We start from the raw sequence: 13600 nt of genomic DNA on the forward strand, positions 1-13600 counted from the left end.
TGCATATGAGTGATTCCTGTGGTATTGTTCAATTTGTAAAATTAACCGGTTTCAATTGAAGTTACAGTGACACGCCTTACAGAGAATGTAAGAAAATAACTGCAGATGCTGGTACAAATCGAAGGTATTTATTCACAAAATGCTGGAGTAACTCAGCAGGCCAGGTTCGCCTTACAGCGAAAATGACCATAGAATCCCTCTAACGAGGAAATGAAGTGCCAGTAACTGGAAATAGACACAAAAGACTGGAGTAATTCAGCAGGTTAGACAGCATCTCCGGAGAAAAGATATAGGCGACGTTTCGGATCATCATCACCATCATCATCATATTCATACAGCCGGAAACAGGCCTTTTCGGCCCTCCAAGTCCGTGCCGCCCAGTGATCCCCGCACATTAACACTATCCTACACCCACTAGGGACAATTTTTACATTTACCCAGCCAATTAACCTACATACCTGTACGTCTTTGGAGTGTGGGAGGAAACCGAAGATCTCGGAGTAAACCCACGCAGGTCACGGGGAGAACGTACAAACTCCTTACAGTGCAGCACCCGTAGTCAGGATCGAACCTGAGTCTCCGGCGCTGCATTCGCTGTAAAGCAGCAACTCTACCGCTGCGCTACCGGATCGAGACCCTTCTTCAGATTGAGAGTCAGGGGAAAGGGAAACAAGAGATATAGACGGTGATGTCGTGAGATACGGAACGCATGAATGAAAGATATGCCAAAAAGTAACGATGACAAAGGAAACATTGTTAGTTGTGAGCTCGGTGAAAGTTGGAGCCAGTAATTGGATGCAGTCTGGATGACTCTTTCCTTCTACAGCTGCAGAGGTAAATGCCCACAGTGATCCCTTAGAGTCCCTGGTTCTAGAGCTGCAAGAAGCTTAATGACCTCACATGTGATCGAGATGAGTGGAGACTGCGATCAATCCCATCGGCCAACACATACCCTCCCACATTCACACACTTCCCATCGCTCCGGCATACATATGTGCCAAACACAGTTTCTCCTTGCAAACTGATTATAATTTTGTAGCAACTCCAGTAAAAAGCAAAGATAACAGAGCAGAGCAAGATAGACGACTCGACCCTAAAAACCGTAGTATGTCATGGCGCCATCTTAGTCGGCAGAAACTTGCAGAAACATTTTAAAAGAAAAATAACAAAAATCTGTGATTTGATAGATGAGCTATATTCTACATTTTTATGGTATCATCACACATACTGTTCCCCCAAAACACTGATTACACTATGAGAGGCATAGTGAAAGGCGGGTTTTGCTTACTAAAATGGCAGACGTTACGCTCCTTTGCGTACTACACTGCAGTCTAGGCGATTTTGCCGGAGTGGTTCATCTTGCTCCTCTAGTATCTTTGGTAAAAGGTCATTCAACATATGAGTGGCTGAAACAAAAAGCTCAGCAAAAATTCCCTGTTGCCAGCATCTTTAAAGTGGTAGCATGGGAGTGAGCGATGTTATTTTGTGTGAGGAGAGCAGGATTGACTATCTGAATTATTCTAAGAATAATTCCATGAACGCAAACATCTCAATTTCCCTCAAGGCATCTGTGTACTTTTTGAATGCCAGCAGTTGCACAGGGAAATCTGGGCAGTAAATCTATATTAGTTTAGACCCAGCAGAGGTTCGGCAACTCATGAGGAGGAGCTCCTACAGGTTTCGGGTGACATACATTAATGGGAATTGATTATTATGCTGGATCCTGGAAGAGCGATGGTGCCATTATAGAATACAAGTCACCTTTCAGTGACAGTGCTCATACAATGCCCCTCTAATAGTTTCAATAATTTGCCCATCTGCCAGCCAGACGAGTGTTTGACCTGGGCCTGTACTCGCTGAAGTTTAGAAGGATGAGGGGGAACCCCATTGAAACTTATCGAATAGCGAAAGCCTTGGATAGAGTGGATGTGGAGAGGATGTTTCCACTAGTGGGAGAGTCTAGACCTAGGGGTCATAGCCCCAGAATTAAAGGACGTTCCTTTAAGAAGGAGATGAGGAGGAATTTCTTTAGGCAGAGGGTGATGAATCTGTGGAATTCTTTGCCACAGAAGGCTGTGGAGGCCAAGGCAATGAATATTTTTTTAAGGCAGAGATAGATAGATTCTTGATTAGTATGGGTGTCAGGGGTGAAGGGGAGAAGGCAGGAGAATGGGGTTAGGAGGGAGAGATAGATTAGCTATAGATAGATCTGCTCCAGCACCTCTGTAAAAAAAAAGCCAAAATAAACAGCGGGGGATTTTAACTAGCAGGGAGTTTAACAGCGGCCGCTCTGGCACCAGTGACAGCTCCGACACCTAAAACATTAGCACTGCAACACTGGTTACTCCAGCATTTTGTGTCTATCTTCAGTTTAAACCAGCATCTGCAGTTAAAATGGCCACATCCCAACGAACAGGATGCGAACAATATCCCTGGTGAAGTTCTACAAATTGGAGTTCAAGAGGCCAAACATTTACAATCACATTCTCCTCTAAAGAATAAGCAAACTAATATCTATATCCACCTCTGGGGCAATCACCTCAGGACTTGTTTCTCTGTTGGTTAGACCATGTTATTCGTATGCCTGACATCGGACTCCTGAACCAGAATATCTATTCCAAGCACTGTCATGGGGGGAGATTACCAGTAGAAAAAGAACAAGGTTCAAAGATGTGCTGAAAGGCTTCTTCAAAATAATGCACCATTTTCACTTAATCTTGGGAATCTCTGGACCACAGCTGCTCACAGTAGAGAGGAAAGACTCAGGATGGTATTGCGAACCTTGTTTCCTTGCATTGGTAGCCCACAGAAGGCCCGGGTACATAGAGCAAGGAGAGTACCACCTCGCAAACCACACACCCACTTGTCCTCATCACAACCTCCTCCTGTTCCTATGCAAGGGACAGCAGCTTCCATGTGGGTCTTATCCACCGTGCATTAGTTTACCTGGGTGAAACCATCAGGCACAGGTTCAAGGCTGGAGCTATGTCTGACGAAGTTATAAATCTCTAATATCTAAACATCGTCTACAGATGCATGGCCCCTGAATAGTTTTAGTTAAGAGCTGAGCTTCCTGGTGACTATTGTAAAAAGACCTACCCAGCTGAAGCCCTTCCCCATTTCTTGTTCAGCGTTGCCAAATTGTCTTTCCTTTCGCTGCTCCACCTGCTCTTGGACTGTAGCCCACTACAGTCACTCTCAGGGAAGGCCATCCCTGTCCTGTGTGTTGACCCAAACACTCTCCAACCTGTCCAACTGCTGCCTCACTCAAAGCAATGAGTCCTCTTTCAATTTCGTCCGCAACAAATCCCGAAGGAATTGTCGATTCCCTGGGGCTGCTTTTAACTCCTGCTTTCCGGTGGTTGTCAAATGCACATTTGTAAGTCAATTTCACAATGGAGTTATAAATTGGCCATTGGGAACTGAAGGGATGTCACCGTGCACACAGGATGCACTCTCCATGAAAATGCATTACACACATAGAAACGCATAATCAAAACTCATATTATATGGTGTAAGGTTCTGATTGTGTCCCTGGAGTGATTTAATGCACAAATCAATCATTTCGTATACAGTATACATGCACTTTACAACTGAAGTTGTCAGCCCTCACTTCTTCCCACCTACAGTATTTTTACCTTCAAACACTTGATCATGAAAGGGACGTGGCTATCTCTCTCTATTCCAGTCCTTTAATGCTCCCTTCAGCTGTACCATGCGCTGAAAGACGTTTTAAAATCTCTTTCCTCCTCTTGGATCTCAATGTTTGTCTATCTTTCAATTTCAAGGAGACAGGTGAAGCCAAAGAATCCACAAAGGCTTAAAGTGTAACTGTATGAAACTGAATAAAGTGAAACAATGAGGGGAATGATACTGGTCACAGACGAAGTGAGTCTGAAAAAACCCCCAGAAACCGCTGGTAATACTCTGCAGGTCAGACAACATTGGGGGAAAAACATTGGAGTTAGGTGTTGACCTTCCATCAGCACAGGCCAGTCATCATATAAATAAGAGAGAAACGTTACCTTAAATCGTTGAATTTAATGCTGAGTTTCGAAGGCTGTAACATGTAAAGTCAAAGATTGTCAACCTGTTCCTCAAGCTTATGGTGGGCTACACTAGAACAATCTGAGGTTAAAGACAAAGGGACTAGAATAGCAGTGGGGTGTAGAATTGATGTGACAGGCATTTGAAAACTCATGCTCCCTCTTGCAGACTAAACAGAGGCGTTGTACAAAGCAGCCACAGTCTATATTTGCTTTCCCCAATGTAGAGACGATGATCTGATGCATTTTGCACTCCCCTCAATATTTCGAAGGGATCACTCCCTCTGTGATTCCCTTCCCACCATTCAGTGACCCAAATAATTCTTCCAAGTTCAGCAACAGTTCTTTAGTGGTTCTTCCAATTTCATGGACTATATTTAGTATTACACTGTGGTCTCCACTACATTGGGGAATCTAAAAACAGATTGGGTGATTGCTTTGCAGAAGGCTTCCATTCCAGGGGTACTCAAGCTCCCAGTCATCTGACACGTTATTTCTCCATCTTTGCCCTCCTGCACCTTTCCAATAAAACCCTAAAGTAAACTGGAGGAAGAGAATCTTACCACATTATTGGACATGGTATAGCATTCAGGATCCAATGTTGAATTTAATAATTTCAGATAACATCCATTCCAGTTTCTATCATAAGATAGACACACAAAGCTGGAGTAACTCAGCGGGGCAGGCAGCATCTCTGGAGAAAAGGAATGGGCGATGTTTCGGGTCGAGACCCTTCTTCACACCCGAAACGTCACCCATTCCTTCTCTCCAGAGATGTTGCCTGTCCTGCTGAGTTACTCCAGCTTTTTGTGTCTATCTTTGGTTTAAACTGGCAATTGCAGTTCCTTCCTACACTACCAGTTTCTATCATATTGGACAGTTTTGATATAAAGTTGTCAGCCTGTAATATTAACTCAGTTTACTTCACTCCCCAAAGGCATTCTCTTACATTTCAGATTTCCAGCATCTACAGTGTTTTGCCCTTCATGAATCCAGCATTACTTTTCCCTTTATCTTCTCTTCCTCTTTTGACTCGTCTTCTTGCATTTACATCTGCAGCATGCAGAGCAGTTGCATCTAACAAGCCTTCTTCAACTTGTCTCTTGGAAATCATTGAGGAAACTACTATAGTGTCTATAGCAACAAAATGGCGGCGCTGCCATAGCAGCTGCGGCTTACCTGCGGTCCATTTGTCTTTGTGTTTTTGTTGTTTTTTTGTCTTAATTGTAGTTGTGATGTGGTGTTTTTGTGTTTGTGTACTATGTGTGTATGTGGGGGGGAGGGGGGGAACTGTAAAATTGTAAATAGGTGTCCCTTCCGAACGGAGACCCGACCTTTGTGTTCTGGATGGTGTCTCCGTTCCTGCTGCGGCCTACCATCGGCCCAACTCCTGGAGCTGGCGGCCTCCAGGGCTCTGGTTCGCAGAGCCCGCGGACCGGACTTACCATCAGCGGAGCCAGCTGTCTTCGGAGGCTGCGGGAGCGGCTGCGACTCGCCTTAGGCTCGGGCCGCGTTGATGCCGACATCAGGAGCTCCGGCAGCGGCAGCATGTTCGCCCGCCCCGGATCGCGGGGCTTGGGTCACGGACATTTCACCGTCCGGCGCGGCATAAAATAGGACGCGGGATATTTCTCTGCTGGGCGGGGGCTTCAATGTCGGGAGCCACGACCGCCCCGACGTGCAGCAACAGTGGCAGCAGCAGCGTGTTCGCCCGCCCCGGATCGGACTTATCATCGGTGGAGCCGGCCGTCTTCGGAGGCTGCGGGAGCGGTTGCGACTCGCCTTAGGCTCGGGCCGCTGCGGACCGTCCGGCGCGGCCTGCAACCACAACAACCTGACCGCAGGAGAGGACATCAGGAGAAGGGAAAAGACATTGTGGCCTTCCATCACAGTGAGGAGAGGACTGGAGGAGACTCACTGTGATGGATGTTTTCTTGATGGATGTTTCTTTTGTGTGTTTTGGGGGTTGTGTAATTTTAATGCCTATTTTGATGCTTTTGTTGTTGGACTGTGGGTGACTGAATTTCGTCCAATTTGGATGACAATAAAGCTATCTTGAATCTTGAATCTTGAATAAACATTTATCTAAATCCACCAGTCGCAGTCCCAAGATGTGACAGATGCAAACGATGGTTCCTTTGATTTCTTGTTGTTCTCCAAATGCCCTCTGTCCAGCATGGTGAATTTCTAAAGTGACCATTGCCACGAAACCCTTCTCTGGTAATCCCATACGATGTATTTCCCTATTAGCTTTATATTCTGGACACAAAATTAACGTCAATAAATGAATCTTAGCAATGAGTGTGTCCAGTGGTGCAGGTGGAGGTTTACACAAATTGTAGACTTTTCAGGACACTTTCGAAGAAGAAAGCAGATTGCAACAAATAAACTCATATTTCTGTAAAATCTTTTGCATACAAAGTTGTGCCCAGTTTCTGCTTAGATGATGTGGGGAAGTCCAGAACTAGGGGGTCACAGCTTAAAGATAAGGGGGAAGTCTTTTAGGACCGAGATGAGAAAACATTTCTTCACACAGAGAGTGGTGAGTCTGTGGAATTCTCTGCCACAGAAGGTAGTTGAGGCCAGTTCATTGGCTACATTTAAGAGGGAGTTAGATGTGACCCTTGTGGCTAAAGGGATCAGGGGGTATGGAGAGAAGGCAGGTACAGGTTACTGAGCTGGATGATCAGCCATGATCATATTGAATGGCGGTGCAGGCTCGAAGGGCCGAATGGCCTACTCCTGCACCTATTTTCTATGTTTCTATGTAATCAGACAAAGCTTCACAAAGAGACAGTGAATGATGACAAGTGTTATGAGTCTTAGAGGAAGAAGGGAAATGGAAGGTTCTAGTACTGGAATTTCAGAGTTTGGGCTTTGTGATGGATGCATCATGGGAAATGGGACACAAGTAAGGAAAGAAAGTGGGAATCCTGTCAGGAGAACACAGGATATGTAAGTCTAAAGGTGACAAGGACCTAGTTTCAAAAGCAGGTGGCATGAAACAGGGGTGGACATGGTCACGAGTAGGGTAGTGGGCTTGGGGCTTTGTGAAGGAGAATGCATGGGTCACTCATAACACAAAGGGTCAAATAGGATTTTAAAAAATACAAAGTGCTGAAGTAACTCAGTGGGTCAGGCAGCATCTCTGGAGATCATGGATAGGTGGCATTTCAAGTCAGGACCCTTCTTCAGACTGAAAAGCATTTGTAAACCAGTATCTCCAGGGTAACATAGGATGCCTAAGTTATGAGTAATTTCTCTCAATCTGAGGTATTGATCAGGATGAGACTGTTAAGAAGACCAGGTTACAGATTTTTTGCCAGTGTCTGCAAATTCCCAGCATGAATTGGAATAGTTGTGTTCATGGTCTCTTCTATTGAGAACTGATGTCACATTCGTGTAACGTAAGTCAAACTCCACTGTCTCTCTTTTGGTCATACTCAGTATAGACCTTTGTTCGATTGAAACAGCCCCCATCCTATTTCTTGTGCTTTAAGACAGAAAATCATTTGGCACAACCCCTCTCCGAAAGATTATGCCCACAGCCAGTGTAAATTGTATTCTCATGAGGTAGAGCTAGAAAAACATTGTTAAGAAATAGGATGGATCAGGGGATGACTTGCAAGTACTGAGTTATCTTACGTGGCCTCAGACTTTGGCCTGCAATTTATTCTGTGTCTTGTATGTGAGTGGTAAATTTGCAATGTTTCTTGCTGCTGGCTCTGAGAATCAAGGTGATAATGTTGTAGCTGTACCTCTGACTCATTGCTAATGAGACTGTGCCGTCGGCATTGGATCACAAATCTATTCCTGTCATTCTTGAACTGGACGTACATCAGGGTTATAGTTGTTGAAAAACAATGTCCATATCCTTCCATTGAGAAACCTCAATTCAAGAAGTAGGAAAATAAGGTTTTAGCAAAGTACTTGGAAATGCACTGCATTGTCTCTGTTCCCTGCAGACCTGATGCTTCTCTGTTTTAGCTAAGGGATGTGCTTGTTACCTGTGTTTTGAGGGTCATGGAGTTTAAGCCCAAGTTTGAAGATGAGTGCAAAATCTAGGTAGGACCTACTGTACAGAACTGGGGGTCTGCTACAAGGACTGAAGTGCATACTGGATGTTAAGCTGAGGCTTTCTGCTTCTCAGTCAGACGTGATAGATTGTTGAGCATGCTTTCATAGGACGGCAAATACACTCTGCTCTACATTGTTTTCCCCAGAAGATCCTGCCTTAATGTGTATATTCAGTCCAATTTGCTTTATTTTGACAACAGACATTTACCAGCAGTTAGTGATTTATGTTCATATTCTGACATACATAATTTTCGCACGTAATATTTAACCTTATTTATGAAAGCAAAGTATTGACTCATACTAACCTTCCTTGAAATTCATTTTTAATTACATTCTGCTATCTGTTCATAAGTTTTGTTAAAAATAAAATGCTACACAGAACCAAGTGTTTGCTCACATATAAAAACTTGGAAATTCATCTCATTGAAGGAATCTACATCTACATCAGTCTGAAGAAGGGTCTCGACCCGAAACGTCACCCATTCCTTCTCTCCTGAGATGCTGCCTGACCTGCTGAGTTACCAGCATTTTGTGAAGGAATCTACATGGTCCACTTTCTAGCTCTCAGCCCGAAAATCTGTAAGTTACTGCCTTAAAATTTCCTCCACATAATATTTAAATGTTAGGAGGTTTTCTGCCTCAACAACTTTTTTAGGCAGAGAGTTCCAATCTTCACCAATCTCAACTGACCTCAACATTTTCACAAGAGATGTTGCCTGTCCCACTGAGTTACTCCAGCACATTGTGTTTTCACATTGAATCTACAGTTCCTTGTGTTGATAACCCTTTCACTATCTGCTCTACAACCATGATCCCCATATGTGTCGGAAGGAAATGCAGATGCTGATTTAAACCGAAGATAGACACAAAAAGCTGGAGTAACTCAGCAGGTCAGACAACATCTCTGGAGAAAAGGAATAGGTGACATTTCAGGTCAAGACCCTTCTTCAGACTGAGTGTCAGGGGAAAGGGAAACGAGGGATATAGAGAGATATAGAACAAATGAATGAAAGTTATGTCCTATATGTTAACTTCTCTTTTGTCATAGTCAAAGTTTTAAAACAACCATCCAGAACAGAACGAAAGATGAACAGACTTAATTTGAACAAACATTTAGGGGTTGCCACAGACACGGATGGTTAATGGTTTGTGATGCTCTCTAAAAATGTTAAGCAAACATAAAATATTAATAATAACTTAATTGAAATACATCTCTGGGTATTTGAATGATCACAGAATTATGAATCAGGAACTCTTTTAGGAAGCCATCAGTGACAATTAACTGTGATATAGACACAACTACAAACAGAAGCCTGGTCTTTATAAGATAAAGGAATAGTACCTTGCAGTAACAGCCTCATAATCCCTTCATTCTCTTTGGGTGTTGCTTGGCCTTGCTGGGCCTGCCTAGTTGACAGATGAATTGCTGTTCCTCAAACTTATACTGCAATGTGTTGGCATTGAGTAATAAGCCAAAAAAACGGAGATCAACATAATGCAGCAGTAGAGTTGCTGCCTTACAGCGCCAGGGACCCGGGTTTGATCCTGACTACGGGTACTGTCTGTACGGGGTTTATACGTTCTCCTGTGATGCCGTGGGTTTTCTCTGGGTGCTCCAATTTCCTGCCACCTTCCAAAGACGTGCAGGTTTGTAGCTTAATTAGCTTCTCTAAATGATCCCCAGTGTGTAGAATACAATAAGCGTACAGGGTGCTTGTTGGTCGGTGCCCAGACTTAGTGGGTCGAAGGGTCTGTTTCTACACTACACTATAGATTAAACTAAACGTGGGCATGGGATGGAGATTTAAAATGTCAGACAACAGGAAGCCCCCAGTTAACCTTGTAGATGGAACTGAGGTGTTCCACCAAGCAGTCAGTGTTTTCTTGCTCCAATGTGGAAGTTAGCATTATAAGCATTAAATGCAGCACACAAAATTAGAAACAGTACAATTAAAACAAGGACCTAATATTTATTATCTTTCCTCTCACTAAGATTTTCCCGCCCTGGCAGAATCCACATTAATTTCATCCCCACTAACCTGAATGCTATTTCCTCCTGCATGCAGTCTCGTTCAGTGATGATACTCATGGCATGTAATACTTACATAGTACTCACTCTTCGAGTTTGCTTCTTCCCTCAGCCTCACTTTCCCTAATCCCCGTCCTCAGTCCAAATACCTCTTTTAGAACTTTCTCTTGCCCCTCACCCTGCTCTCTTTCAGTCCATTCACCCTTCCTTTACCCTCCAATACCCTTTTTGCCCAGTCTCCACCCGTACCTCCAGCCAGCTCAGACCTTGCTTTCCACTATTCATTTGCTCTTGGGCTACTCCCTGACCACTAACTATCATATGGGCAGCATGGTGGTGTAGCGGTAGAACTACTGCCTTGCAGCACCAGAGACCCGGGTTCGATCCTGACAATGGGTGCTCTCTGTACGGAGTTTGTACTTTCTCCCCGTGACCTGCGAGGGTATTCTCCGAGATTTTCGGTTTCCTTCCACACTCCAGAAACGTTGGCTACTTGGCTTTGTATAAATGTAAAATTGTCTCTGGTGTGTTAATGTGCGGGGATCGCTGGTCGGTGTGGACTCCGAGGGCCGAAGAGCATGTTTCCGCGGTGTATCTCTAAACTGAACTAAACTATCACCTGCACCTTTCCCACTGTCTACATGGCCCCAAGTCTGCACCCCAGACTGAAGACTACTGCAGACTGAAGACTAATCTCCCCTCAAGAAACTCTATAAAGATCCAAGAGCTTGCCCTCATGCTGCCTGGTGCCAATAGGTGGTGGCTTCCCAATGAAGTGCCCTGGCCTTGGTTTGGTCAGTGAATGAAATCAGATGTATCCTAGGGTGGGCATGTAGTCCTGTATCATTCAGCTGCTGCCATCTTCGAGGTTTGAGAAGAAAGCTGAAGCATATGCTAGTCTGCGCCAAGCCTACACTGGGATTGGGACTGTTGTGAACCAATGCAATTGCTCCACTCTTCTCATAGTGGAGGAGATGCAAGATAATGTCAAATGTTTGAGGATTGGTAGTCTCAAGAAGAATCCTTTATAATTTCTCTCAATAAGGTGAGAAAGGCCTTATTCATATCATATCATATATATACAGCGCGGAAACAGGCCTTTTCGTCCCACCAAGTCCGCGCCGCCCAGCGATCCCCGTACATTAACACTATCCTACACCCACTAGGGACAATTTTTTACATTTACCCAGCCAATTAACCTACAAACCTTATTGTACAACCAGAGCTTCCTCCTTGATCAAGCATGTTCCTAATATTATTTTTTTCTAATCATCCCCACCATATTTAAGTGCAATGTTGATTATATATACACCATAAAAGGTAAGGGTCACAACCAACAAGACTTCAAATTATTAAAACATTTGTTAACAAACGACCTTTACTTTCAGCCACTCAGCAACCTTTGGGACCAATTTGCCACATTTCTTCATATCCCATTAAGTTTACTACTCATTACCAGGTAAGCCTTTCTTCAAACTCCTGCTAAATTCTCTACAAAATATACGACCACATCAAATGTGCCATTTTCATCAACCTTTCTTGTTGACTCTAAGAAATATTCTGTCACGTTAGTTAGGCATGACCTTATTTTAACAAATCCCAGCTGACTATCCTTGATGAGCCCATGTCTTTTTTGGTAAAGCTTAATCCTGCCCCTCGAAATTACTTCCTGTACTTTTCAAACCGCACGGGATAGATTGGTGAGGCTGTAGTTACTTGAGCGATCATCTTTTTTTTTTAAAGGAAGCAACAACATTAGCAGTTCTCTGGTGTTATGGCAGCAGGCCATTAGTTGGAGCAGATTGCAAACTGATATTCCAAATTTATGCATTTGCCTTTTTTGCTTTCCTTAACAGCCTGGATTGCATTGCAACCGTGACTGGCAATTGACATACCCTTGGTACTTCTGCTCCCACTGTGTTTATCAACGTCAAGTGTTTCATGCTCCTCTTCCTCGCATGCAAATTCTGTACTGACATCATAAAGGTGATGCAAATTAGTCATAGTTACAGAGTCTTATCATATCATATCACATCATATATATACAGCCGGAAACAGGCCTTTTCGGCCCTCCAAGTCCGTGCCGCCCAGCGATCCCCGTACATTAACACTATCCTACACCCACTAGGGACAATTTTTACATTTACCCAGCCAATTAACCTACATACCTGTACGTCTTTGGAGTGTGGGAGGAAACCGAAGATCTCAGAGAAAACCCACGCAGGTCACGGGGAGAACGTACAAACTCCTTACAGTGCAGCACCCGTAGTCAGGATCGAACCTGAGTCTCCGGCGCTGCATTCGCTGTAAAGCAGCAACTCTACCGCTGCGCTACCGTGCCGCCCTTCTTATGGCAGAGAGTCAGGCCCTTCGGCCCACCACATTATCCTGGCGATAGACACAACATGCTGGGGTAAGGGGTCCCAACCTGAAATGTCACCTGTCCATTTTCTCCAGAGATGCTGCCCGACCCATTGAGTTACTCCAGCATTTTGTGTCTCTCTTTGGTATAAACCAGCATTTGCCATTTCCTTTTTTTTTCAACATTGTAGCTGACCTTTTGTTCATCTACACTAATCCCATTTGCCTGCATGGGAAGCATATCCTTCTATGACTTGCCTATATAAGTGTCTGTCTAAATAATTTTAATGTGAAATAATTGAATCCACCACCCCCACTGTAGGGCATTTTAGATATCAACCATTTGAGCGGCATGGTGGCGCAAAGGTGGAGTTGCTGCCTTGTGAATTTGTGGAATTCTCTGCCTCAGAAGGCTGTGGAGGCTGATTCTATGGATGCTTTCAAGAGAGAGTTAGTTAGAGCTCTTAGGGCTAGCGGAATCAAGGGGTATGGGGAGAAGGCAGGAACAGGGTACCGATTGTGGATGATCAGCCATGATTACATTGAATGGCGGTGCTGGCTCGAAGGGCCAAATGGCCTACTCCTGCACCTATTGTCTATTGTCTATTGTCTATAATGTAATGTCTATTCACTCTTGTTATTGCACCTATTGTACCGATAAAGCTGCAGCAAGTAAGAATTTAATTGATCCAGTTCATATCTGGTGCATATAGAGTCACACAGCACAGAAACAGGCCCTTCTTCCCAACTCGTCCACGCCCACCAAGCTCTTCTAAGCTGGTCCCATTTGCCCGCATTTGGCCCATATCTCTTTAAACCTTTCCTATCCATGTACCTGTCCGAGTGCTGATATACTGTAGTATCTGCCCTAACCACCTCCGGTTACAGCTCATTCCATATAGCCACCACCCACTGAGTGAAAATCTTGCCCCTCTGGTTTGTATTAAATCCTGCCTCCAACACCCCTTGTTTTTGATTCCCCTGCCCGGGTATAAGCCTTTGTGCATTCAGCTGATATGTTCCCTCAGCCTCCTGCACTCCTGCACGAGGCTCGAAAGTGCTAAGGGTGGATTCTTGGTGAGATGCT

The sequence above is a fragment of the Rhinoraja longicauda genome, chromosome 7 (genome assembly GCF_053455715.1).
Source record: "Rhinoraja longicauda isolate Sanriku21f chromosome 7, sRhiLon1.1, whole genome shotgun sequence".
Lineage (NCBI taxonomy): Eukaryota > Metazoa > Chordata > Chondrichthyes > Rajiformes > Arhynchobatidae > Rhinoraja > Rhinoraja longicauda.